Source organism: Rattus norvegicus, chromosome 8 (assembly GCF_021556685.1).
Source record: "Rattus norvegicus strain SHRSP/BbbUtx chromosome 8, alternate assembly SHRSP_T2T, whole genome shotgun sequence".
NCBI lineage: Eukaryota > Metazoa > Chordata > Mammalia > Rodentia > Muridae > Rattus > Rattus norvegicus.
The window spans coordinates 69882098-69908398 of NC_141541.1; the positions used below are offsets into that span (position 1 = coordinate 69882098).

Sequence of the window (26301 nt, forward strand, 5' to 3'; positions counted from 1 at the left end):
TGTGGTTCGTGCCCTTTAAGGGCTGAGTGAGAGAGCTGGCAGATACTTTCTTCGGTCCTGTATCCCAAGAGGCCGCTGGATCCAGGTCTGGCTCCCAGTCTCCTGGCTTTCCCTCCTGTTGGTTGTGGGATTTATGGCGAGGCCGTTGCCTTTTATTAGGATGTAATGGCCTCCGTTAAAATGTGTTACATGGAAATAGCCTAATTAGGTGTGTCAAATAAGTCACCATTCCCCCAGAGTGGCCGGCCTTGCCCACACAGTAGTGCCTCATTACATGGGGAGGGAGGGTGGTGCAGGAACATCTAGGCTTCACTTCATTCCCCTCAGGCCTCTGCACAGTCCTACGTCCTGAGCCTCACTTCGTCGCTTCTGAGCATGCCCTGGGCTCAGTGTTCGACACCATTCCCGTCAGCTCTGTTCACCTGTGCCAATGTGGGTTGATGGACTCCCCAGCATGGGGACCTAGCATCCAGGTCCTTTGACTGTCCCCAAGTCCTTGGAAAGATGGAAGGTGTCCCCACCTCCGTTTCAGGAGAGATTCTACACGAAGGCTGCAAACAGTCAGGCTTGGGTGTGAAATCTGTTCATAACTTGTGCAGAGGCCTCCCCCTCCCCTTCTCTCTCTAAAACAGGGTCTGATGTAGCCCAGACGTCTAGCTCCAAACTGTCCATGTGGTAGTTGCAGAAGACCTTGAAACTTTAATCCTCCACTTCCCCAGGGTTAGGGTTATAGACATGCACCACCATGCTGGGTTTATGTGGTGCTGGGGAATCAAACCAAGGATGGGTGCATCAACCCTACCAACTGAGCTACATCCCTAGACTCCCTTTCTCTCTTTTCTTCTAGTTCCCCCCAGATGCAGGCGTCCAGAGGAGGTGTGCCATCCTCGGATGCCAGGAGAGTCTGCCCTCAGCATCAGAAGGATTCTGAAGCATTGGGCTGGAGAAGCCACCATGATTAATCCTTAGGCTGACTGGGAATACTGGGAGTACTGGGTGAGCTCTTCCCAGGAGAATTCCCCATACCCAGGTGGAACATTCCAATTGTTCTCCACCTTGGAGGGGTGCTTATCTTGGTTCCTTTAGCCTTCTTAGGTCACTGTTGCTTTGATAAAGCACCCAGAAAACAACTTGAGGAAGAAAGGGCCATCTGAGGTCCTTCCACATCTGGAAATAACTTAAACTCAAACTGCTGGGGTCACCTGCAAAGGATTTTCTTCATTGGATCATTAGAGGTAGGAAGACTCACCTTATATCATCTGGGCCACGACTTCTGGTGGCCGTCAATACAAGGAATGTGAAAGAAGGAAGTTCTTCTTCTTTGCCAACTTGTCCTTGCTTTCGATGGCAAGTTCATTCCTTTGTTGGCATTAGAGCCTACTTGGAGATTCCAGTGTAGACTGAAGACCAGCTGAGACACCCAGCCTCAAGGACCAAACAACTATTGCATTCTTGGACTTTGCATCGGGAAAGAGCCACTGTTAGAATAGACAGACCACAGTATGTAAGCCACTATAATACACACACACACACACACACACATTTATATATTCATTCTTTCCTTTCTTCTTCTCAAGAGAACCCTGACTAATACAGGCTATTTCAGCTCACAGTTCCAGAGGGTAAAATACACCACAGTGAATAAGTCAGGGAACCAGGAACTTGAAGCAGCTGGTCACGTGGCATCTACAACCAGGAATGCTGCTTCCCAGCCACCTTTCTCCAGCTCAGGGGATAATACCACCCACAGTGGATGGTCTTTCTAATCAAGAAAATCATCCGAAGGCATGCTCAGAGGCCCATTTCCCAGGTGATTGATTCTAGATCTCACCAAGTTGGCAACTGAGATTAATCATCACAGCCACCCTCATTCCAGTCTGCTAGATTGAACCCATCCTTCAATGCCTGGATCAGTTCCATTACCCTGCTCTCCCCAGACCTTTGTAAGCACACTGAATGCAAGTGGGCCTCAGAATAGTTCTCTGGGATGATAGCAAGATTCCAGGCTCACAGGAGTCCTATGTTAGAGTTAGGCAGGCATATTCCCCCTGAGGGACTTCTTGGGTGTTCCACCCATCTGTGCTCATTAGGAATCCTCTAGAAAAAGCATGGCAGTTCAGCATGTCTGCTCCTAGGAGGGTCCGTCCGAGTCTTTGCTGTCTGGCCTCCCAGAGTCTCTTACAGACCAGGCTGCCTGTATGTTAGACTGGCCTTGTGACCTATGGTGACAAACAGGCAACTGGCTTGAGTAAGCTGTTCAGCCAGCTTGGCAAAGACTTGTTAGTTTTCTCTTATGTTCTTGTCACCACTATGAGAAGAGTGGACCCTGATGGCCACAGTTCTATGAGACAACCAGAGGACAGTGTCACTTGATTCTTAATAGGAAGCAGCGCTGTCCCAGCCCATTGCTGGGCCTGGCGATGAGAAGGCCTGGAGCTCACGGATTACTTAGCAATCACCGATGGTATTGTTGCTGCTATAACATGACCACAGATTTAAAACAACACACACTGTGCTAGGGAGAAGGATCAGATGGTGGGGTACACATGGGGACCTGAGCTCTAGCCCTAGAACCCTCATTTAAAAAACAACAAGCCAGGTATGCTAGACATGCTCATAATTCCACGGCCGGGAAGGTAGGGCAGAGGGATCCCCGAGACTCAGGGGCCAGCCAGCTTAGACCAATTGACAAATTCCAGTTCTCAATCAGAGACTCTGTCTCAAAGAACAAGATGGAAAAAGCATAAGGAACAGCAGCGTAGGTTGTCCTGTGGCCATACAGGCAGACAGCGGATCATTCTGGAGAACAGAGGTTTAAAACCAGTTTTCCTGGGTTCAACTGAAAAACATGTCAAATCTAAAGTCTCCTGGAGGCTCCAGGGGGAAAAGCCACTACCGTGCCTTTGACAGCTTTCTAATGGTCACCCATCCTCCTGTCTCTGGGGCCCTTCCCTCCACTTTTAAAGTGGACCACTTTGATCTGCCTGCTTCTCACTTTGGCCCTTCCACCCACGTGCTCTGGACACATGCTGAAACCTCGGGGGCCATAAACAGCAGAGAAGCCAGGGCTAGGGAGATGTCTCTGTCAGTAAAGCACAAGGACTTGAATTTGGTCTCTAGAACCCACATGAGAAAGCTAGGCATGGCGACATAACCCCAGCGCCGGAGAGATGGAGACAGGCAAATCCCTGGGACACACTGGCCAACCTGCCTCACCTAATGGAAATCTCTAGGCCACTGAGAGACCCTGACTCAAAAACCAACATAGACAGCATGCCTGAGTATATCTGGCCTCCACACCATGAGCGCACGCGTGCGCGCGCGCACACACACACACACACACACACACACGGAAGAAACAGAAATGTCTCTGCCTCCCCTGCCTCCAACCTCCCCTCCCCATGTGATAAGGCCACACGACTTGGGTTGTGACTGATGTGACACACATAACTCGCCTTTTCATGCAACACATTTTAAGGCCTCGCGTGACTACACTGAGACAACTGTATAAAACAGGCCAATCTACCCATCCATTACGCTCAACCATACCCAGAGAGTCCCTTGGCTGTATAGGGTAACATTCATAGGTTCTGGACTGAGACTAGGATATACGGGGGTTGCGGGGCACGATTCAGCCTACCAACGCTGACTGATCCTGAAAAAAGCTTACATGTAATAGGGTTTCTGAAAATACATTTCCCCCACACACATCTTGGAATATCTTCTTCCCCCTGTGGACATTACATTTAAAGCTGGGCCCATCTCTCTTGTCTGATGTTTCTACTCCTGGTTACAGTTATTGATGAAGAGGCATTCCCCCATTACACGTCTCCTCAGATTCAGTTTAGCCACCTGCTTTGCTTGGGGATCTCCAATTTGCTGAATGAGCGAAGTGGGTAACACCTGTGTCTGGTTGAGCTGACTGACATAGAGGTTGGTCACTTTGGCTCAATTGACAGGGTGTGGCTGGAGTCTAGACAGTAGACCAGCAACTTGGGTGTCATTCCACAGGAGACACCCACCACCTTGTTGAGACGAGAGAGAGAGAGCTCACTTCGACGTGGAGCTCAGCAATTGAGCTAGGCGTGCGAGCTAGTGAGCTCCAGAGATCTCCCATCATGGCTTCTCCAGTGCTAGGATAGAAAGTGCATTCTACCGTGACTGGATTTGTATGCTGGTGCTGGTGCTCCAGACTCTGGTCCTCATGCGTGTGCAGAAAACGCCCTGATGACTGAACTACCTGCCCAGCCCTATGTCCACTCTCATTGAACAGTGTTGTCCTTCCTAACTCACCTGTCTGCCTCTGCTAGAATGGGGAGAAAATAAGACCTAGACACTGTCCCATGCATGGCAGAGGCAAGGGAGGGATACAGCTCAGGGAGACGGGGTCGTCGGGTGATCACAGCACACGTTCCCCATACTGGCCTCCCTTCTGCAGAGCTTGACATACTCCTGTGCTTGGCTTGTCCTCCCTCCCTGGACATTCCAAGCCCTCGAGGGTGGCAAGCAGGAAACGTATGGCCTAAATAAGTAGCTCCATTCAGCTAGCAATAGTTTAGTGGCATTGGAGCTGCTCCTTGTTTCCTTGGGTCTTTGCTGGCCCCACAGTCTACCTCGAGGCCACATCATAGTCTCTACCAGACCTGAAAAGCTTGAGGGGCTCTCCATCCTCTCAACATTTTGCTCAAATAACACAGGCTGTGAGGACCTGGGTGCTGAGTAACTCTTGACCCAAACAGGGACACCTCCTTTTAAACCATCTTCCCAATTTTACATTTTAATGGTCTCTTCCAACCAAAACACCCTTTAAAAACCAAAAGAGGGGGAGGGGGAGCCAGGTAGGCCAGTCCAATGCTCACGATGTAAACAAGAGGACCTGAGTTGGATTCCCAAAACATTTGGAAAGCAGGGCTTGGGGGAAGAGATTTATAATCTCAGTTTTGGAGAGGTGGAGACAAGCAGACCCCTCACTAGCCAAATCCATCTGCTCCAGACCAATGAGGGACTCTCCATCTCAAAGGGGAAAAAAAGCTAGCTGTACTGGAGAAAGGAGAAAGTACACACATACAGGCATAGACACACACACACACACACTCACACACTCACACACATACACATTCACACATACACACACTCTCACACACACACTCACATCTACATTCACACACTCTCTCTCACACACACGCAGACACACACACACACACACACACACACACACACACACACACACACGCCCCATTAGAAAAGCAATGCTGAATCATCCAGACTCTGGAATAAACATAGATGGCTACTGGGCCTCTTTGGGGACAAAGCAGTTGCTGCAAAAGTAAAAAGCCACCAGTGTGCACTAGCATTCCAGTCCACAAAGCCATCAGCACTCAAGGGTCAACTTGTGGAAGAAAGAACGATGGATTCTAAAGGCCCCAGGCAGTACACTTGGGGCCGAAAGGTCAGCTTCCTCTCCTCTACCAGCTCTCAAATCTGGGGTAAGTCATGCCATTAATATTTTAAGCAACTAATTTGACATTTTTCCATTTAATTAACTCACATACATATGAGAACAGGGTTTTGAGAATAGCATGACATTTAAACAAAGTCATTTAAGATTTCCCATTCCTGGTGGCTTGCTTCTTTTTTCCTGGCTCTGTTTTTGCCCCATTTCTGTTCTGCATTGCGGATTATCAGGCCGGTTTATCATCTCAGAGAATGACCAAAATTCTCTAGACAAAACATCCCACACTCTCGACCTAGGTGACGTGGGTGGGCCTGTATCCCTGGGCGGGACTCCTTTCAACTGGAGCCTGCTCTGTTCCATTCCTCTGTACAAAAGAGTTGCCATCCCAGCAGGCCCACGTCAGCAACTAATGTTTTCCTGTTGCCAATCCAACCCAGGGTGGGAGTGGGGGGAGGGCAGGAACGAAAACCATTGATCAAAGCAAGCCTTGCCACCTAGGAAGGCAGGGCCCTTCCTAGGGGGGAGGCAGTGGCTCCCTGACAATTTTCTTTTTCAAATGACAAATAATTGCCGTCAGATCATGAAATGATTAAGAAATAAAGGAAAGTAGACAAATGGAGTGCATCCATGGAGGGATGGCACGGGGGGAGTGGGGAAGGGCTTGCTCAGTGTTCCATAATTGAAAAATTGCACCCTAATTAGCTCCCACCCCAGAGAATTCATAAGTTCTGTGCACCATCCCGCAGCCCGCCAAGTCACAGAACTGAAAGCCACTAAAGTTTACTACCAGTTGCAAGCCGACATCTTTGTCTCCAGCTGCGCCCACTCAGACTCCTCAGCGAGCCCAGCCCTCAGACAAAACGATTTGCCTCATATTTTCATCTGCCAAAGTGGCTCACACATTGCTTCCCAGCAGCTTTGGCTGTCCCCTGATTCTCTGATGGAGGCCGACAGAGCAAGACTCACAAACGACATTTCAGCTACATGCTCAGGAAACATGGTGCCCTGCCCTGTGTCGGGGGACGGGGGTGGGGGGGCTGTGGAGATGGTTCAGTCAGTAGAGCGCTCACCCTGCAAACATGAATTTGGATCCCCCACAACTCATGTTAAAAGCCAGGAGCAATGGTTCAAATCTGTAATCTCAGCCAAGATGAGATGGGAAGTGGAGACAGGTGATTCCTGAAGCCTCCCTGGCCATCCAGGTTAGCTATTTGATAATGTTCCAGGCCAAGGAGACACTCTGTCTTAAACAAAAAGACGTAGATGCCTAAAGAATGATACCGAGGTTGTCCCCTGTCCCTCACGTGCATGAACCACACCAACACAATCTCTCTCTCTCTCTCTCTCTCTCTCTCTCTCTCTCTCTCTCTCTCTCTCACACACACACACACATACACACACACTCACACACACATACACACTCACACACACATACACACACTCACACACACTCACACATACACACACATACACACTCACACACATATACACACTCATACACACATATACACACTCACACACATACACACACTCACACATTCACACACTCACACACACTCACACACATACACATACTCACACACACTCACACACACATACACACTCACACACATACACACACATATACACACACATAAATTCACACACATATATACACACTCACACATACACACAGTCACACACTCACACACATTCACATACACATACACACACTCACACAGACACACACACATACACACTCACACACATATACACAACACATACATACAGATACACACACACTCACACACATTCACACACATATACACACACTCACACACACATACACACTCTCACACACTCACACACACATACACACACACTCACACATTCACACACACATACACACACACTCACACACACATACACACACACATACACACACATATACACACATTCACACACATATACACACACACTCACACACATACACACACTCACACACACATACACACATATACACACACTCACACACATTCACACACATTCACACACACATACACACACACTCACACAGACACACACATATACACTCACACACATATACACACACACTCACACACATACACACACTCACACACACACTCACACACACATACACACACATACACTCACACACACACACTCACACACAATCCTATTACAAACTCAGGAGCAGCAGCTTAGGGAATAACATGTCTGTGTGTGTTCCATAGTCAGGATATTTTCTTGGGGTTTCTAATGAGCCTGTAGACTTTAGGAGGAAGAAGACTACTGGACTGGTGGGATACCTGAGCCTGAAGTCAAGGAGTACAGTCCCAGGTACTTAACTACCCTGGAGGCAGAGGGAGCAGGATCTCAAATTCAAGCGCCTCCTGCCTACATACTGAGTTCAAAGGCCAGCAAAGGCAACTTAGAGTAACTTTGTTAAAAGTGTTAAAAAGGGGGCGGGGCTGGGAATGCAGCTCTGTAGCAACTGAATTTGAACTACATCCAGAAAAACAGGAGGGGGGAGAGAAGAAAGTACTGGGTTCCTTTCTCTTCCTTTCCCAGCTCCACAACCACCTTAGCTTTGTGATCTTGGGAAAGTAACCCCGTTTCTCTCTGAGGAGTGTCTCCTTGATGAAAAACAAATAAAGTGCTGGGTATGGTGGCACATACTTGTAATCCTAGCACTTCAGAGGCTGAGGCAGGAGGATGAAGAGTTGAAGGTCAGCCTGGACTACATAATGAAATCTTGTCTCAAAAGAAAAAGGGGGGTGGGGTATTAAGACCCACATTTTAGGGATAAAATGGCAGCTGCAGGACGCTGTGTGGGAAGGGTATGCACTATTGTGGCTGACTACGGCCCTTGATCGATCTTTATATCTTATTTGCAGTGATAATCTTACACACACACACCATTACGAATGGTCTAGAGAATGATTTAAATGTATGTGAAGGACCTTGTACCAAGTTGCTGTCCAATTAATGCTTAACTTCAATGGAATCATCCAAAATATGTTTGTTCATTCATTTAATCTATCAATTTATAGCATCGAATGGCTGTTCCTTGTCTGACACTTTGGATAGGATACGGAAAAATGACTCGGTCTTGATTTGCACCCACAAAAGCTTACTTCTTAGAAGACAGGACAGCAAACAATAGATAGATAGATAGATAGATAGATAGATAGATAGATAGATAGAGATATAGACATAGTTTGTATATATCATATATTGTATATATTATATATAGTATACATACACACATAAACACACATAAGCACACAGGTTATAAAATTAGTTTTGAAAAAATCATCCAGAAAACAAATATAAGTATTAACCGGGTGATGACTTAGAAGTGAAGACCTAGAGGCTATGAAAGAGACAGCATGTGAGGAGTTACCAGGAAAGGCATCTCTGTAGATGCTACAAGAGCATAGAAGGAGCTGAGAACAGACAATAATTATCTAAGTAACTGACTAAGTCAGGGCAAGTTCCTCTAACTGTTAGAACAGACAGCCCCAAATCTGTGTGAGTTAAAACAGTAAGGCTTCATTGAGATTCATGCCAGATAATTGGTGATTGATTTCTTGCCCAGTAATCCAAAACCCAAACTCTGGCCGGTGAGATGGGTCAGCAGCTGCGTACGGGTGAGTGCCACAAAGCCTGATGAATTGAGTTCAGTCCCTGGGACCTGAATGTTGGACGGAGAAAGCAGATTCCTGAAAACTGTCCTCTCACCTCCACATGCCCCCCCCACAGGCACACAATGTAAATGTAAAAATATTTAAAATAAAAACAAAACCCAATCCCCTTCCAAACAAACCACCCTTAACCCCTTAGAGTCCCCTGGCAATGCCCACTGTGTCCTTTATGTATTGGCCAGAACAAAGAGAAAAGACTCCTGGAACACTTAGGATCCCCCATGAGGACAGCACCCAGGGCCTTTAATCTGAACTCAGACACACAGTCTTGAGTCCACAGAGGGGCTTGGCAAGAGAACGCAGCTATGTGCAAACCAAGAACAGAGCGGGAGAGAACACAGGGTAAGGTTTTTCTACCTAGAGAGGCAGATACAGGTAGGAGGAGTGGGGCAAGATGAGAAACAGACATCCAGGCTGTGCAGGGCTTTGTAACCAAGGAAGGAAATGTGAATTTCATCCTCAGAGAATAAGCAGGCATCAGGCATTCCTTATAGACCAGACAGGGTTTTATCCCATGAGAATAGGAAGCTAGTCCAAAGCAATGACATGACCTGATTTGTGTCTCGTGTCTTTACTTTTACGGTATGTATGTATACGTGTCTGTATATGTGTCTCTGTGTGTGTGCACACACATGCATGCATACGTGTGTAGCACATGCATGCATATGACTGTGTAGATGCCACAGCATGAATGTGGAAGTCAGAGAACAGCTGGAATGAGTCAGTTCTCTCCTTTCACTGTGTGTGCCCGGGATCAAGCTCAGAATCTCAGGCCTGGTGGCAAGCACCCTTCTACACTGAGCATTCTACTGGCCCCTGATTGATATCTTAAAAAGACACTCTGGCTGCCACAGGAACAGTGTCCGTAGGGGCTAATGGGAACCGGAAGACCAAGCAGGAGAGATCAGCAGCAGTTCATCCAGAGGAAATGGATGTAAAAGTGACCACGGCCTCCAAGAGCTACAAATCAGCATTTAGGTTCACTGGCCAGGCAGTGTAGAGATTTTGCTGATCCCCTGGGTATCAGACAAGATCTTTAAGAGATTAGAGAAAGCAGAAAAGGATGTAGCAGAAGGTAGCTGGCTTCCCAGGATGGAACCATCCCCAGGATTATTCCCTGGACCAAAAGCTGAGGCGCGCCTCCCATGTTCACCTTCAGCCCCCTGGCCTTCAGTAGCCATAGATTCTCTTCAAGCTCTGCTTTCCTCAGAGTGAGGAGTGTGAATATTCAGTCAGGCTGGCTTCCACCGGACACACTCAGGTGACCGTAGGGAAGGGGGATGAGCGGTTTACACAGAGAGTGAGCCTCTCCCAAGCAGAAGCAGGAGGACTTCTTTGAGTTCCAGGCTAGCCTGGTCTACATACTGAGTTTCAGGCCAGCCAGAGCTACACTGTGAGACCTGTCTCAATCAAACCAAACAAAAACAAAGCAAAAAACAAAAATGGGCAAACAAACAGATCTTCCATTTATTCTACTGCAGAGCAGTAGACCTTCCCACTGGCAGATCCGACCTGTAATTGTAGCTACCATAGCTTCCCTGCAGCCAAGTACATTTGTAGATTTTATTTTTTATTTAAGTACGCTGTAGCTGTCTTCAGACACACCAGAAGAGGGCATCAGATCCCATTACAGATGGTTGTGAGCCACCATGTGGTTGCTGGGAATTGAACTCAGGACCTCTAGAAGAGCAGTCAGTGCTCTTAATCGCTGAGCCATCTCTCCAGCCCCCCAAATACATTTGTAGATAACATTACATCACACTGTCAAACGCTTGATGGGGCTGAAGAGATGGCTCGGCTGGTAGTGAGTTTGCCATCCAGTATGAGGACCTGCGTTCAATCCCCAACACCAACACAAAAAGCTTAAGTGGTGCCATTTACCTGCAACCCCAGAACTTGCTGGGTGATGGGATGGGAGGGAGTGGGGGTCCCTGATGCTCTTTATCCAGGTGACCAGCTGAGCCAAATCAGAGAGTCCCATGGTGAAGTGGGAAAGCAGAGACTTAGGAGATGATCCCACACACAGAAAAAGCTGGGTGTGGCTTTGAGTGCCTATAACCCCGGGTCTGAGGGAGGGAGGAGGCAGGTAAGTCCCGAGAGCTGGCTGGCCAGCTAGCCTAATTGAAGCTTGAGCATCTGGTGGAAGGAGAGGTCCTGTCTCAGGGTAACAAGGTGGATGGTACAGCAAATGACATGCTCGAGAATAATAAACAAATACATAAGACAAGCAAATGAGGAAGCCAACAGAAGTTACTCAAAAGGAGGGAAGGAGGGAAGGAAGGAGGGAGGGAAGGAAGGAGGAAAAATAGAAGGAAGGAGGGAGGGAGGGAGGGAGGGAGGGAGGGAGGGAGGGAACAAAGGAATGAAGGAAGGAAGAAAAGAAAGACCACAAAATATCAAGCAAAAAATGTGGACACATCTTTTTTTTTTTTTTTTTTTTTTTTCGGAGCTGGGGACCGAACCCAGGGCCTTGCGCTTCCTAGGTAAGCGCTCTACCACTGAGCTAAATCCCCAGCCCCATGTGGACACATCTTGAGGAACGACAACTGAGGTCAATCTCCATGATCAGACGTAACCACCCACACATGCACCTGTGTACACATAAGCAAAGCTTACACACCCATGGCCTAAAGTCACTTGGCCTTGTGGAGGCAAGCAGGCTACTGCCACACTTCCCACGTGAAGAGAACTGGATCCTCCCCAGCTCCAGAGTACAAGTGTGGCACCAGCATGGCAGATGTGCCATCTGTCCTAGTCCCCGACTTACAAATGTACCTGATCCTTGGAATTACCTGGCAGCATTTAAACACCTCCACCCTGAGCCACCCCAGACGTACTGAAGAAGCATCTCTCAGTGAAATGGGGTCTGGCACTCTCTGCACTTGTTAAATCTCCAGGGAGCCTCCACACACAGTGGTCAGAAGCAACATGATGCCAGCCCGTGTTTGCAGGGGTTAGGAAGGGATCACTGGAGAAGGAACGGCTCCTAGGTAGTGAGTTAGCAACCAAGGCAGGAACGGGAGACAAGCTTCCTCAGAATGAATAAATGAAGTTCTGAGGCAGTGGTTATCAACCTATGGATCATGAGCCCTTCAGGATTGAGTGACTCTTTCACAGGGGTCACATATCAGATATTTACATTAAAATTCATAACAGTAGCAAAATTACAGTTATGAAGTGGCAACAAAAGTAATTTTATGGTTGGGGGGCCTTCACAACGTGAGGAACTATTTGAAGGGCCACAGAATTAAGAAGGTCGAGACCTACTGCTCTAAAGAAAAACACCTTTACCAACAATAAGAAGGGTCAAACCAAAGCATGAACTTCAGGTTATCTTTCTGTCAGAATGCCCACTGGACCACTAGTGTGAGTTACAAGAGATGCCCGACCTGCCCTGTAACAACTGTAGCCTCATTTAGGTGCTACATCCTTGCAATCTATGTCGGCAAGTCTTCCGGAGTTTCTGTTTGGAGTCGTGTTTGGAACCCACTCCTGCAGCCCTCTCCTCATTCCACAGTTGATAAAATCAAAGCCCAGAGGAAAGAGGTTTGCTCGAGATCACTCAGGCTGGTGGCAGAGTTCTCTGGCTCAGGTGTGGTCTCCTTGCCACTCTCTCTAACTTATAGCAAAGCTGGATCACATAGGAGCAGGGAGGGGAGGGTGTGCTTGACCTGTCAGTTGCGACCTTCAGCTCCTTCTGTTTAAAGAGCTGCCTCAGCGAGACATCTAATTAGCTGACTGTAGCCCAAGCTTCCTTCCTCTGGTTATTGATGTCTCTTCCTGATGCTGGCCCTTGCTCATCCGAATGTGATCAATTACTCACAGGAATAAATTATGCACGTAGCCTACAGTCTATTAGGTAATCGTTGGTGTGCTGGCTGAAAGAACCAAGCAGGGAAGACAAGCTGTCTAGAGCAGAGGCCAGTGCAAGGGGCCTCTGTTGGTCCAGAGATGGAGAAACCTATAAGCAGGAAAAGCCCCAGCCCTCCAAGCAACAGTTGAAGTTTGGGACTGGTAGGGGTAGAGAGGAAGAGGGTGCAGGGTCTGAACTTTCAGGCCAAACTTGAAACCTGCCTGAGGGGTACCTGCAGCTCTATGCCCTCTCCAGCTCCTACCCCTGGCTGGCTTTCCCTCCGGCCCTGCTACCCCAGACTTTCCTGTGAAAAACATAAATCAAAGCAATCCTACTGCCGTAAAGGCTCTGACTAACCCAGGAGGTCTGAGGAGCTCCCAGGGAATGTCATGGGGAACAAGGCTCCGGGTTGAGCAAAGTGGCCAGCCAGCCGTATTTTCCGGTAGGTTCTTTTCTAATTTGGACATTTTCTGGATCCTTGCTTGCACAATCCGATCCTCTTAGAAAAGTTCAGATTTCACTCAGGCTAGCCTTGGAAAGAAAAGGCCCTTAGAGATCGCTTTGAGTAAAAAGCAAAAATAAGGCCCTCAGTTGGGGCCTGTACTAGTTTACTCTTTGTTGCTGTGATATTACACTCTGAGCAAAAGCAACTCAGGGAAGAAAGGGTTTATTTGACTTAAACTTCCAGTTCACAATCCATCAATGAGGGGATCTGAAGCAGAAACCATGGAGAAACTCCTTGGTTTATTCAATACTAGTTTTAATATATAGCCTAGAACTGCCTGCCTAGGGATTGTGCCGCCCATGGTAGGCTGGGTTTTCATCCATCATCCATCAAGACAGTTCCTCACAGACAAGGGCATAAGGCCAATCTTTCAAGGTTACTCTTCAATTGAGATTCCTTCTTCCTAGGTGAGTCTAGGTTCTGTCAGACTGACAGTAAAAACAAGCAGCCTTACAAGTTATAAGCCTTGAGGCAGGAGGAAAGCCCAGCATCTGTTTTTGGTGTGTGTGTGTGTGTGTGTGTGTGTGTGTGTGTGTGTGTGTGTGTGTGTGTGTCTTTTATCTCCAGTCAGACTCGTGATTGACTCTGCATAGTCAACGTTAATCACTCAGGGAGTGTCTGGCTACCTATCCTATCTCTTCCTCCTTCCAGGCTGGAAACACAAAGACAACTCATTGTCCTGAACCTGCAGTCACCTTAGATTCCAGGAATGGACAGTCCTTGCAGGATGGATGACGTACAGGATGAAAACAATATCTACCATGGGAACAGCACACCTTGTAGCTGATCGGGGGACACAAACTATATCATAGCCTCTGTTCATTGGACCTCTTTGTAAGACCACACCTTGCTGAAGACTGCTTAGTCATGCATACCCCATTCCCCAGTTCTTCCTCTATTTAAATCTAAAGTTCACATAGGTGTCCTGAGGACAGACTCTTGGTCACTGGGCTTCCTTCTTCCCGACAGTTGATAAAATATATCTCTGCTTTTCAGGATTAAACTGCTTATGGTATATTCAGACCAATGGCTGAGCCTGAATTTTTAAGACCGTGAGAACTGGGACTTCTATGCTGGAACTCCAGTTACATGCTGGTCACCTTTTCCTCAGTGTCTTTTGAGCATTTCCTGACACATTTCAGGATAACAGTACTTTGACTCTTTTCAGTCAAGAGACTTGAAGGCTCTGTGCAAAGTGCAGACTCTTCAGCCCCAAGCTGGGTAGAACACGCTATGCATTAGGCACTAGAGGGCTTGAGATAAAAATCACCACACACACACATACACACACACACACACACACACACACACACACACACACACACACACACCCCAAAATCATTGGCTCTAAACATGAAGGGGAAACTTTACAATGGAAATTAATAAAATTTTAATGAAATGTCTCCCAAACAAAATCTTCCATCAACCTCATTAACAGTTTCATTTAGTATTCGTAAAAATTTCATTACGTCTCAGAACGATGTACAGGTTAGATTTTCTCACTTTGCAAGAATTCCTGAGCCCTCTTGATAATTGCTGAGAAATCAAAGCCAATTCTACATCAAATGAATTACTTGTAGCCAAAGAATTTCAAAAGCAAAGTTATAAAAATAAGTCATAATTTTTCACAGGAAAAAAAAAAGTATTTAATCTGTTTGATGTGTGTGAGGCAGAGTCTCCAAGCATGCTGGGATCCAGCGCGGGTCTGAAAGCAGTCTTGATGTCTGGCCTAGGGAAAGCATATGTTAGCTTCCTCCTGAGTGAATGGGAGGGGGGAAAAAGGCAATCTAAGTGATAGTGAAAAGTGTAAAGGTGGGAGGGAGGGAAGAAAAACAGACAGGAGAAATATAGAAAACACGAGCCAAAGTTTTAAGGCAACAAGAAGCAATCTTAGCAACAAAGCCAAGGCCTGGCTGCCTGCAGAAACAGACGGCATCGCCCCCTTCTGGTTGGAGGAGTTCAGTGCTAGCCACACGACTTGAGCTTCCCACACACTCAGAAAACATCAAAGCTCCTTGCAATTGTCTCAGAGAGAGAAATCAGTGCTCCCTGAGGACCAAGACTCTGCCTCCCCTCCAACCAGGAGCTGGGAGGAGAGCTTTGTAACTGGCTCCATGTCAGGCATCCTGACACACGTCTAATCCCATCTTGAACCTATTTCTGCCTTTCTCCCAAACCGAGTCTCCTCTAACCCATTCCATATGTTCCTCTCTCTGATGGAAAATAGGCTTTACTTTCATTTCAAAGGGCAGCATCGAAAAATCTGGGGGACAGGACTTTGTTCTAAGACAAGCAATACTCGGGGATCTCTTCAGAGGAAGTAATCAGAAATAAATGGGAAGATTTATATACAAGATGTCCACTGTGGTATTATTTATAGCAGCAAAGAACTAAAGACAGCCACAGTGGCCCAAATCAAGGAGATGGTTAAATAAATCACCATCTACCCACACAAGAGAAGGTTATGCAGCCATTAGCATATGCACCGTTTTGAAATTTTCATTTACAGCAATAGCCAACCATTAGGGAGCCCTTCCTAGGCAATATGTCACCATGCCCTACTGAGGAAAGTCCTTTGTGTTACTCCCTCCATTTGACACACAAGGAAACTGAGGCACAGAAAAACTGAGGTCCCACAACTGAGGTTCACAGACTGAACTGATGACCCAGTGGCCACGATGTTAGAGGGCCATGCTGGTCTTCTAGGTTCACATGAATATGAGGGCAAAGGGAGGGAGAGTTTCATTCCTAGATCCACTGCAAAGCTGTGGCAAAGGAGGGTGGATCTGATCCCAAAGGGATGATGAGGTCTTGGGTTTTTGACTCTTGCAAGGAGCACCCACAGGAAAAGTAAGAACCAAAGAGAATCCTACAGAGGGTACTTGTGGGTAGGAGTCCAAAAGTAGTGGTCCTTATCTTAGACAAATCGCAGCTGCCAATAAGTTAAGAGAGGCTGGGCTAAGGCTTTGTAGAGTCAATCAATAAGGCTCAGCGTCTCACTGAGCCTGTCAGCACTGGCCGCTTTCTCCTGGTCTCTTTAAATCCTGTGGACTATGGCTTCTTCTTGTTCCATTTGTTGTTCCGATGGGCAGATGAGAAACTTGAGGCTTGGGAGACTCAGACACTGACCTGAGCTTCCTGACTAAGTAGACCCAGAGGCTGTATGCTTGGCTACTGTCACAGCCTCTCTCCAATGAGTTGGCCACCACATAGACGCAAAAGCCTGCGTTCACACCCAGTGTGATGCTTTCCCGGGTTCCTCAGCTGCAGTTGGCCTCCTATACCATTTTAGAAATGCATTCTGCAGGAGAAAGCTTGCAGAGTCTTCTGGGTCTGTAAGGACCTCTTGGAAGTCCAGTTTAAGGCAGCATGAGCCAAAAATGTATAAAGCCTACTCCCCACTGGGGGAAAATGGCGGAACATCTGGGGTTCCTCCTCACACAGGTGCTGCACGAAGTATGAAGGAACCTGAGAAGCAAAAGAGCAACCCTAGCTCCCCAGAAGTCCTTCCTCAGATTAGGGCCACCTTTTATTTGAGGCAGGCCTTATCACTGGCCTAGAACTTGCCAGACAGGCTAGGCTAAGCTGGCCAGTGAGCCCCAGGATCTGCCTGTCTCTGTTTCCTCTGTGTTAGTGTTTGAAGCACACCTCACTGTGTCTGCTTGCTGTCACTCCTTATGGGTGTTCTGGGGATTAAACTCAGGTTCTCGTGCCTGTGTGACAAACCCCTTACCGAAGCAGTCATGGCCCCATTCCAGACCAGCACCAGGAGGAAGCCGTGGCAGCGGCCCAACCTGCCGTGCCCCTCCTGAACTCCGGTCAGATTCTCTCCCTGCCTTCACTGGCTATAATCACAAGGCACTAGGATTGTTCAGCATTTTCTTAAATCGTTAGTCTCCTCTGACCCAGTGAGTGCAGAAACCTGTGGATTCTGCCTTGAGGGTGGGCCCCCTCCCACACTCACTTGGGGCATGCACACGACTTGGGGTCCCGGTTTACACAGAAGAGACAACCTTAGAGGGTATCCCCTCCCCTAAGGAGTCATGTTGTCTAAAGACTATCGTCATGTGGCTGCAGAACTGAAGGAGGGGGTGGGAGATGGTGGGAGCTCTCCCCGCAGCAGCTGATGCCCACCTATTGCTTGGTATAGCCAGTCAGATTTTCCCAGGCCCCTCCAGCCAGGCTGAGTTTCCCTCCCTGGTGGTTCCTACAGGGGGGTTAGGAGTAGGAGCATGTAGAACCAGTTGTCAGTCAGGAAGGGCAGGGACAAGGAAAGAGGAACAGAAGCAGGGAGGAGGGTAACAGAGCCACAGGCCTGACTTTGGGTTTCCAGCTTCTAATTCTTCAGGGGTATGGCCCAAGCAGTCACCCTGGGGTTTTGTGAAAGTCTGCCTACCCTTAGGTCATCTCATAAGCAAAAAAGCTGTTCCTGGAAGCCCAGGGGACCCCATAGGAAAACACTAGAAATTCACAGGCCTGAGGAGCTCACTCCTGCAGGTGTGGCAATGTCCCCTGGCTTTCCTGCACCTCTCCAGAGCCAGGGAGGCTTATGCTGGGGAAGGGGTGCCAGGATCTGTCCCCAACTTTGGTGTCTGCTGTCTGATGGCCTGGCCTGGCCTCAGACAAGTGTCTCTCAAGCCTGAATTCCAGGACTCCACAGCCTGCCTCCACTCTTGCCCATTGCCCTGCAGTTGCCTCAGCTTAGTCAGTCTTCCTCTCAGCTTTCTGCTGCATAGGACACAAAGTCCAGCCCAGCCTCCAAGGCCACCACCTTCCCCTTCCAAGGCTCATCACTCACTCTTGCATTTCCTGTCAGTCCTTCCTTCTCAGCCTGGCCAACTTCCCCTCAGCTCTCTGCTTGTCCAAATCTCTGAGCTTCCCCGGTCTGAAGGAGGGGCTCCTCACTCAGCCTGTCAGAACTCAGGAGAGGCTGACCACTTTCTCCTCTCCTCACACCCTGGGTGTGAATTGGTGGCAAGCTGCCACCCCACTCTTTTTCCTCCCTCCCTGCTTTCCCTCAGCCCTTCTACTGTCCGTCCAGTTCTGTCCTGTCCCATCCTGTCCCGTCCTGTCTTTCTTTCCTTCCTTTCTCTCCTCTCCAGCTCTCCTTTCTCTTCTCCCTCTATTCTTGTCTTCCTTCCTCCCTTCCTCAAACTTGATTTCCATGAGTTTCAGGTCCTTTGTTCCTAATTTAGAGACAACAAACCCGAGGCTCTGAGAGGTCAACAGTGACCCCAAATCGCAGCTCCAGAGTGTGCCAGCACCTGGTTGAAGGAAAAGCCAGGACTGTCTTCTCCAAGACCCCTCCCCATCTTCTATTCCATTCCATAACCAAGGCCAGCTCCTGGCGTTGCCATGGGTTCATGTTAAACATGCATGTGCTCTCCTTAAAAGGGCACACGATCTGAGTTTGATCCCCAGAAGCCATGAAAAGGCCTGGCTTAGTAGCATGCTCTTTCTATCCCAGCATCAAGGAGGCTGAAACAGGAGATCCCTGGAGCTTGAGGTTGTCCAGCCCAGATGATTCAGTGAGCTGTAGGTTCAGGGAGAGACTGTCTAAAGCTAAAGTGAGAAGGTTGGGAAGGTGGATCAGTGGTCCTGAGTGCTTTCTTCTCTCCCTAAGGACTTGCGTTTGTCCCCCAGCACCCACATTAAGTGGCTCACAACCGACTGTTCCTGAGGTCCAACCTTCTTCTGGCCTCTTCAGGCACCTGCATATGCATGGTACAATACAAACATTTGTATAATAAAATATGTCTTAAAAAATTAAAATAAGGGGTTGGGGATTTAGCTCAGTGGTAGAGCACTCGCCTAGCAAGCGCGAGGCCCTGGGTTCAGTCCCCAGCTCCGAAAAAAAAAAAAAGAAAAAAATTAAAATAAGGGGGCTGGAGAGATGGCTCAGCGGTTAAGAGCACTGACTACTCCTCCAGAGGTCCTGAGTTCAATTCTCAGTAACCACATAGTGGCTCACAACCATCTGTAATGGCATTCAATGCTTCTTCTGGTGTGTCTGAAGACAGCTACAGTGAACTTGTATATATAAAATAAATAAATCTTAAAAAAATAATAAAAATTAGGGGGAGGGCAAAAGAAGACATTTGCCAACTTCCTCTGGCCTACACACACACACACACACACACACACACACACACACACACCCCTGTGCTTACATGCACACACATAAACACATATACAAAACCGTAGAGAAACTGATAAAGAGAGGAAATTTTTTTCTGAAATCTAAAGGACCCTGAGAAAATCTGACCTCAAGAAAAAATACAGTTTCAAAAGCCCTTGTTATTAAGGAAGACAAACTAAGAATAAAAGTGTTGAATGTATATCATTAAATTAGTGAAACAGGCAAACGGAAAACGACAAAATGGGAATTCGTCGATTGCTAAAATTAATACCAGTAAACGAGAGAAAGGGGGAAAAAATAAGTACACAAGTGAAGTCTGTGAAACCGGAAGTGGTTAGAGGCCCTGTGGTGGTGGGATGGAGAAGGCCTCAGTTTCCTTGCATGGGTGTACATCTTCCACTAGGTTCAGTGGGTCACATGCAGTGCTGCGGGCCCAGTCTACTGAGCCCCAGAGTGTATCTCTTCCGCCAGGCTCTGTGGGTCACGAGCGATGGATGCTCCAGGCCAAGTCTCCTGAGCCCCTGCCTGGTGGTTTCCTCTCATCGACCACAGAGCCTCTAAATTGCAGGGGATCTCAGTGTGGAGTCCTGGGATTTCTTTGCCCAGTCAAGACTCCTTGGCCTACCAGGGTAGCCTTTCCTCTTAGAAGAGAAGCTCCACCGTCTGGGCTTATTAAGCAAACAAGTTGGTTCTGTCCTTTTCAGCAATGAAAACCACTCTGGTTTTGTTTCCTCCCTGTTGCCAGGAGTCAAGAGGAAGTCTGCGGTTAGACATCTTCGGGTAGAGACGTACACATACCCAGAGGCTATTAATGAGCGCCTGGGACTCAGCTCGCAGCCCCAGCCTGTGGGGTTAAGGAAACTGAAAAAGGACAGAGGAGATAACCCAGGGAGCTCTATCCTCTTTCAGCTCAGCCATGCAAACCTGCAGCATGGCAGGTTGGTCCCCTAGTCCTCGTGCGCCCCTGCCTCCCGTTGTTTTCCCTCCACAAGCGAGACTTTCCCTCCCAGCAGAAGCTGGGTGTCAAAGAACCCTTCAGAATCGGTCCCATATCAGTACAAGGGTTCCGTTGTCACCCCACATCCTCCCAGGCCTCTCTTTCCATCCTATCAAAACCCTAGACTTGTTGGGGGTAGTGGTGTGTCTAGTCAAAAAACAAAACAAAACAAAACAAAACAAAACAAAAAACATAGGGTGAGCATCTGATTACAGCCATTGCTTATTTGAGCCAAGCTCCCACTCTTGGATGGGAGTCTGGACAGGATGGTTCCTGTGTTGGTTTTATAAGCAGCTTGTGCGCATGTGGACCAGGCACAGAGCAGTGGAGGTGGTGGTGGGGGCGTGGCGTGTAAAGTCACTTCTCCCTACCCCTTATTATCACTAAGAAGTTAGTAAACAGGATCAAGCCAGTGGGGCCGGTTGCTATATGGCTTGCAGCCAAAGGCACTCCTGATTGGAACAAGAGCCTTCTCCTTAGTAGATTTTTCCAGACCCGCATCTTAGCCTCTTGTTGGGTCTTTTCGTTTCGAATCTGAAGTGTTTGCCTCAAGCTTGTGAACATTCGAACACTTGTTCCCCATTAGGAAGCAACATTTTAGAAGTCTGGGAGATCCCGTTGGCCAATGTGGGTCACCAAGGCGAGGACTTTGAAGGTTTCAGACTAGCGCCTTCCAGATCACTCCCCCACCTGGCCTGCCACCATATGATTAGTCACTGTCACGTCCCTGTCCATGGATGTGCAACTCTGCTATTCCCTCCCCGCTAAGGTGGGCTAAAACCCAGTCAAAATAAATGTCTTACCAGGAGTCTCTGTCAGTTATTCTGCCTGCATTAATTCACACACACACACACACACACACACACACACACACACACACACACACACTAAAACAGCCCCAGCCTCCACAGACATTCACAGATCAGCTCAGAGCTCAGAGACTTCCCTTCTGTTTCCAAAAGGGGAGCCTGGCAGAGTCAGCACTGGTACCCCAGGACTTGGTACACACACACACATACACACACACACACACACACACACACACACACACACACACACACACAAATCCCTCCTTGCCAGGGCTGGAGACATGGCTTGGCAGTTAAGAGCAATTGATGTTCTTGCCCAGGGACCAGAATCTGATCCCCAACACCCATGGGACAGCTCCGTAACTTCAATTCCAGATCTGATACCTTTTCCTGGCCTCAGTGGGCACTGCACATGCTTGGTGCACTTATATGCAGGCACGTGCACATAAAGTAAAAAGTTTATTATCCACAGCTGCTAATCTTTTTAGTGACCCCAGCCTCAGAAAGTGGAATTGCCCAGGACCCCAGCTACGTAAGAGCAGTATGCCCCAGCTTCAAATACCAAGGAGAAGTTAGCCCTTATTTGTTTGTTTGTTTGTTCTTAGGTAGGGTCTCACCATGTAGCCCAGACTGACCTGGAACTCTCTATACAGCCCAAACCACCCTCAAAATCATGATCCTCCTGCTTCAGCCTCCCAAATGTGGAGATTACAAGCGAGCCCCACCACACCTGCCTTCTGGTCTTTTATTCTAAAATCTGAGACTGGAGATTAAGGTTCAAGTCTTGGACTGGCCCTTTGCTAGCTTCGTGGTCTTGGGGAAATCTCTGCAAAGCGTCTCCATGTCCATCAAGTAGGCAAGCAATTCTTCTTCCCCAGGCCAGGATGAGCTGTGAGCCATCCGAGGATCTCTGGAACACTGTAATAATAAGTGTGAGGGTGATTGTATCTGAATGTTCAGACACCAGGCGATCGCTCCATACATAATAAAGCACTGGTTGCCTTTCTTATGAGGCTGTTACCGTGATGACTCTGGCTTGTCTCAAGACTTGTGACTCCTTCAAGCACAGCCCTCTTCGTGGTTGATGTGTAAATTGCTGGTATGCTCCGTGCTCCTGTGTCCCTTCTGAATGCTCATCACCGTTTGCCAGCCTCTCAAGAGCCAAGGATGTTGATCTCATGAGATAGCCTCTCAGAAAGATCATTTCAGTGTGGCCATTTTTATTTCCTCATTAAATCAAGAGATCTTGTTTTCTAAATTCTTCATTAGTGACAAAAAGTTATCCAAACACATTATTGTATTACAGAGTAAGTTTTTTATCTAGTTTTTTTTTTTTTTTGAGTTTCTTAGCCAGGGTCTCGAGTAGCTCTTGTCAATCTTTGTTGTGTAGCTGAGGCTGGCCTTGAACTCCTGATCCTCCAGCTTCAGTCTGTCAAGTGCTGGGATTAGGGATTTGAGTCACCATGCTGAGCTTGGAAGGGAATCTAGAAAAATCAGGTAGTTTAATCCTGTCTCTGCAAGGCTGTGCCCTCTCCATAGAAAGCTGACCTCTTATCTTCCAGCTCCTTCCCCAAGGCCTGAAGGACAGCAAGCCTCTGCTTGCTCACGTTTAAAACAAGGCTTCTATCTCCCGGGCACTCTTTCATCTCTAAATAGTCTCTAGATTGTCCCTCCTCAGACAGATACTCCCTGGCAGACTCGAGGATGTGTTCTTGGCAAGTGTCTGCTGGTGAACATACTTGACTGTGGAGAATGGAGAGGCAGAGCTGGTAGGAGCTGGGGGAGCCACGTGAGGCGCTGCCAAACGGGAAGTGCCATCTGGACTGCATGATGACAGGGAGGAAAGTGTCAATCAGCTGCTGGGGGACGCTGAGAGAGCGCCTTCCTTCATCTCTGTAAAGAACCCTCCAGCAGAAATACTCAGTTAGTTCTGGCATTCTGGGAAGTCTCTGGGCTAGACCAGGTCAGGGTACAGCAGTGTGGCTGCTAATTTCAGGATTTAGTAAATGAAGATCAAGACCTGTGGTGCCTTGGGGGTCTGAGGCAGGCTGGCTTGCACACTGCTCTAGCTTTTCTTCCTGTTGCTGGGATAAAATACTCTGACAACAATAACTCAAGGACAAAAAATGGGTTATTCCTGTTCGTAGTTGAAGATCCATCATGGTGGGGGAGTCAAGGCACCAGGAACATGAAGCAGTTGGTCACATGAATGACAGTCATAGTTAGAAGAGAAAAATGAAGGTATACGTCCTGGTGTTCAGCTCCCTGTTTTCCTTTATTTGGTCCAGGATCCCCTGCCCAGGTAACAGTGCTACCCACAATCAAAAAGGGTCTTCCTGCATCAATTAATGTAATCAGATAATCTCCCATTGACATGGGTAGAGGTGTGTCTTCCAGGCGACTCTGGATTCTTTGAGGCTGAAAATGAACACTGACTTTCACATTCTCTTCCCATGGCCTTGGGATCACCAAAGCCCTCCAAAGTCACCATAGACAAAGAGAGAGAAGGAAGAGGTGTGCATGGGCGTTTTCTTGCGTTGGTGTCCGACTGTCAGTGAAAACATCACACAGCTTGTAACATCGCTGCAAAGGAAGCTGGGAAGTGGAGAAGGGACACAGGAAATACAATTTGGGGATATGGGAAGAAAACTAAACAGGAATGAGTTAAAGGAGGAGAAGGGGCAGGAAAAGGTAGATATTAACCCATGCACATGATGAGACAGAGGGCCAAACCTTAACCCATCCATGTGATGAGGAAGGAGAGGGACCAAAGACAAAGTATGTCAGGGTGGCTGCATGCCAAGAGGATGCTGGGTGTCTGAACACTGGCTATTTCAAGAGGAGTTCTGAAATACCATACGAGGAAGAGAAGCTAGCCGGGAGCCCAGTGCATCTCATCTTTGTGAGTGGTGTGCATGAAGACCGCAGTGGCTTTTACTTCCTTTCAGTTACTTTTAGTGCTTCTTGGAATGTATTTTCATGTCAAAAGTGGGTCACAAGAAACCCCTGAGTGTACTCTGGTTATAGCAATAAAAGAAAATCAAAACCATGTGCATAGTGTTTGCCGTAAGCATATGAGGTTAATACCATCAGGAAGTGTCTGTAACTGCACAGGGAGGGCAGGAGCGGGTACTGAAAGTTGTTAACAGCGGGCCCTTACCTTAGCTTCCTGGGCCTTGCAGGCTGTACTCCCCACCCCTGCCAACACACACACACACACACACGCACACACACACACGCACGTTTCCAGGCCTAGACTGTGCTCTCAGGACCAAAGCTGACTACGTGGGTCTCCCTTCTCCCTCTGAGTGACTTTCCTCAGGGAAGTAACAAAGACGACAGCTTTGTCAGTTGTCCCTTATGCCACCATTGATTCATCTGATGCTTCCTGCCCTCTAAAGTCCAACACTAGCTTACCAGTGCTGTTGATCCAGCCACTCCACATCCTGTCTGCGTCTGCTGAGTGTGCTAGAGTCATGCATGTGAGGAGGTCTCAGTCACCTTTCATCTCTGGGGGTCGTCATTTTGGCCCGGTGTTAATGTCAGGCCTCTGGTGATCCAACCTGTCACCTGTCGTCTGTCCATCCTTCTCACCGGCCCACCCATCACTCTGAGGTAGGGCAGGCTAGTGTCAGGTGGGAATTGGGGGTTTCTACCTTTGAACCCACATCTTTTCAGTGTCTATGAGCCTGGGCAAGTTCCCCCCTCTCTCTGCTTTCATTCCATAGTCTGTGAATGACTGACACAGGCAGACTGTGGGGAGCTAAAGAAATGACCTGCATCAGACACCACAAGAGAGGCTCATAAACATTGCTCTCTCCTCCCCGTCTGAAATCATTCTAATCATTGACAAGGGTATTGACTAAGTTAGGCCAAAGACAGAACCCTTTGACATCCACTAGAGACGCCATCCAGGCTGCTGTAGTAAGACTCCTCTGATCATCTTGACTGTGGCCTTCTGACTAGTTCCTCATCCATTTAATTAGATTCTAATTCTTCCAGAATCTCGACCCAGTTCCTCATTTGGGGACCAGCATGAAGTGCCTTGCCACCTTTCTGGTTCAAGTCCAGACTGAGTCATGTTTCCTTCATGTTTGTGTAGGCGAAAAAAGGAAACACAGAAAAGTCAGGAGGCCACTCCAGCAGTCAGAGATAGGTTGGGACAAATAGCAGGTCAGGTTTGGTCATTAGAATGCTGGATCTCCAGATGTTGCCCAGTGACCTCTCAGGCAGGCAGAAGGGGGGGGGGTGGACTGAGCATACTCTGAACGGTGTCTGAGTGCACTCCGAGGACTGTGGGGATGAGCCCTAGATGTGGGACTTAGGGTCTGGACTCCAATCTCATAGTCACTGGGTGACCTTGGGCAGGTCTTGGAACTCCCGGCTCTGTTTCAGGTGAGCTATTCTGAGCAGGCTGCTCCTGGGAAGCAAGCCCTCAATGTGCTTCAACTCTCTCTCTAGTTCCTTCTTTGGCCCAGGGCTGCAAACAGCTCAGGGTGAGGAACAAGACCATGCAGGGCTCCCTGCCACAGGTACTAGCAGCTTTTCCTGTAGCCATGGTTCCCTAAAGGTTCAGCTCATATATGCATACATATGCACACATATGTGCCCATGTGAACTCATGGGAATATTATAGGATGGAGTATGTCTCCCATTGAATTTTACAAGTAAAACCAAAAGTTGCCAAGACATTGTCTAGTTCCTCTGGCATCTGGCCCAGACACCCCTGGCTACGTAGTCACACCATCATTTGAAAGATGCTCTATAAGGCAGAAGTAGCCAGAGAGAAATGGATACCTTTACTACAGACTGTTTAAGCTCATCTCTGACCAGCTT

General features: G+C 48.0%; 1 long non-coding RNA gene across 2 annotated transcripts in view; it reads right to left on the minus strand.

The window, feature by feature from the left end:
* LOC148004187 (uncharacterized) overlaps positions 1-26301 on the minus strand; it is a 69640-nt gene that overhangs the window by 8327 nt on the left and 35012 nt on the right. For both annotated transcript variants that reach the window (XR_015627322.1, XR_015627323.1), the window contains exon 2: positions 1250-1478. This is a non-coding gene — a long non-coding RNA (uncharacterized LOC148004187). The remainder of the gene's footprint in view (positions 1-1249; positions 1479-26301) is intronic.